General features: G+C 45.5%; 1 non-coding gene across 1 annotated transcript; it reads left to right on the forward strand.

Annotated features, from left to right (window-relative positions):
- The first annotated feature begins 1,036 nt into the window (after positions 1 to 1,036).
- On the forward strand, positions 1,037 to 1,168 carry LOC127196782 (small nucleolar RNA SNORA17). The gene has a single exon (XR_007831549.1). It is a non-coding gene; the product is annotated as a small nucleolar RNA SNORA17 (small nucleolar RNA).
- The last annotated feature ends 1,714 nt before the right edge of the window (positions 1,169 to 2,882 follow it).

The following is a 2,882-nucleotide window of genomic DNA, read 5'->3' on the forward strand; positions in this document are numbered from 1 at the left end:
GCCCAGTGGCAGAAGCTGTTTTTCTGCTGCCTATGGATCTGCATGTAGAACTCTCAGCTCCTTCTCTAGACCCATGTCTGCCTGCGCGCTGCCATGCTGACAATGGACTAAACCTCCAAAACTGTAAGCAAGCCTCCATTAAATGCTTTCCTTTTAAGGGTTTCCATGGTTGTGGTATCCCTTCACAGTAAGAGAAGAGTGACTAAAGATGCCTTTTAACTCAGTCTGGGCCCTTATTTCATGCATGTTGCAACCTGCATTTGGGTGGGTCTTGTCTGAGGGCCTTCACTGTCGACGTTTCCATTAGCACTCTGGTCTTCAATCAGCATGATGCATGGAGCTCTGTCTATTGAATCCTAGGAATTCTCTAATTCGTGGCCTCAAACTTTACCATCTCACTCACAAACCAGTTCTGGAGGCCGGGAAAACACATGGTTACCATTATCAGAGCAAACAATGACCTGCTTCTGATGCTGACATTTTGGCTTTGTTGTTGTTATATGCAACAGGAATATAATATTTTTTTACTCACATCTAAGTAGGTCAGAAAACAGAGTAGAGTGTCAACTGTGGGCACTTAGACTTTCCCCCTTTTCTTCATTCTGTCAGTCTTAGCCCCCCAAATTATGGGATGCTGTTGTCTATGGTTAGGGTGAGTGTTCCTTTCTCAGTTAAACATCTCAGAAAAATCTTCTCAGGTCCTTTCAGAGCCAGATTTCCCTAGGTGAATCTGAATGCAGTCAAGTTGCAAATGAAAATTAGCCATTACACGACTTCATACTGTTAATATTATAAAAAAAAACAAAGCCCAGAAAAATGGAAATAAAATATTTCCCACCAACTCCCTCTTTAAAAAAAAAAAAAAAAAGGTAAGATTTCACTGTGTAGTCAAAATGGGCCTAGAATTTGTTGTTTAGTTAGGGCTGGCCCTTGAACTCACAGTTCTCTTGCCTTGGTCTCTCAAGGGCAGAAATTAGAGGTGTATACGACCATACCCCAAGTAACATTTTTTTTCCTTAAAAGAAAATGGTAGCTCCTTGTCCCTAGAGGCCTCGCTGATATGGCTGCTGTGCCAAATGTGCATCAATGGGTGGCAGAGAGAAGAGAGGCTGTGTCTACACTCAGTGTTCTGAGCTATGAACATCTGAATGATTAATAACCTAACATTCCCTGAAAAAAAAAAAAGGCAAGGCTGAAACTACCACAAATCTGGCACTGGGGTCCCAGATAGGGAACTAGCCTGAGATAACCACCAGTTCAGCACCAAGCAGGCCCAGATGGGCTCCCAGGACAGCAAGCAAGCCGGAGGCTAGAAAAGTCCCAACTGGGACCATGGACCCTGGGCTAGAGTGAGCCTGAGATAGATGGCCACTTGGTGGGCGGGGCAAAGAGTGAGCCCAAGATGACCACTAGATTGGCACCATGGTGCCTGAACAAGGAGCTAGCCCGGTACCGTGTAGGCCTAGGGAAGCAGACCATGCTTGAGATGACCCCTGCCAAACACCATAATGCATAAGCTGGGTATAGCACTCCTGAGACCACTCCTGAGATCATTGAGATGCTGGATACCACTAAGAGGACCAAGTAAGTGGTGGAGAAATGGAAGAGAAGGGGAAATGAAGGGAGGCAGAACTAGAGTCTTAAGGGTAGTGAGGAACAGCTGATGTCAGTAGCCAGTGACGTCACCTCAGACCATGGTGGGGTCCTAGCCTTGAGTATGGGGATAGCAGATAAACCAGCCCGGAGGGTGTTAGCACAGGAGAGTTGGCCCTGCCTCTTGGGCAGTGTCGTAGGTGACGGAGAAACACCCTCCTCCCCTCTCTTGTCCCTCACCGTCTACGGCAGACAGAACTAGTGCCGGGATTATGAGAGTGGGAGATCTGGCCATGCCCCTCATCAGCTGTAAGCCTCAGGAGAGCAAGCCCCGCACCTCATCTGGGCAGCAGGATGGAGCTGGCCCTGGTTGTGGGCATTGTGAGTGAGCTAAGAGACGATAGGCTGACCACCTCTGAGGCCCAGAGCCAGGCGTTTAGATTAGCCCACCCGAACATCTACCTCATCAGATCCAAAGCTACAGTATCTCTGTAACACATGGCAACAACAGGGTATCAGAGAGGAGGAGTCTCTGAGGTTTCAGATTGATAGAAGCCTCGTACCAGATCAGTGTGTCATTGCAATGAACATTTGCAAGTAAAGACGTGTGAACAAAGGGGCATATTCTGGGACACACTGTGGCACGCTGCAGCTTCCACCATGAAAATTTTTTCTCTGTGTGGGAGGTTGCAAGGGTGGAGGGCAGGGATGAGGGGAGGGGGAGATGAGTGGTATTGGGGTACATGATGTGAAATTCACAAAGAATAAAAAAAAAGCAAGAAAGAAAAGAAAAGAAAAGAGGAACAGTAGCTATTTGTGGCGACAAATACGTTAGTTCATTAATTCTCTCAACCGAAATGCTCGTCTTCCTGATCTGTGGGAAAATCTTGGGAATGAAAAGAATCCGAAGTAGTAAATTGTTTTTAAGACACATGTTACTTATTCTAAGAAAATATAGATTATGAATAATGCCCTTCTGCCATTCTTCTAACCCCCCCAAAAACTATGCCACACCCTGCTAAATGCAGTTGCCACTATCTTCTGTGCCCAAGCACCGAGTTCCTTAATAGAATCACAAGCAACTCCCATTAATAACACCAGGAACATAAACATATTATTAGTATAAAAATATGTACTTGGTAAACCAGATATCTACTTTCCAGGCCTATCCACTATGAAAATACAGTAGGGTTATCTTTTAAAAAGTTATCCATATGACATCCTACCCCTAAAAACATAAAATCACACATAACATTGCCATGGCCATTCCCCTGTTGTATGTACACACT

This window comes from Acomys russatus, chromosome 12 (assembly GCF_903995435.1).
Source record: "Acomys russatus chromosome 12, mAcoRus1.1, whole genome shotgun sequence".
NCBI classification, from domain to species: domain Eukaryota; kingdom Metazoa; phylum Chordata; class Mammalia; order Rodentia; family Muridae; genus Acomys; species Acomys russatus.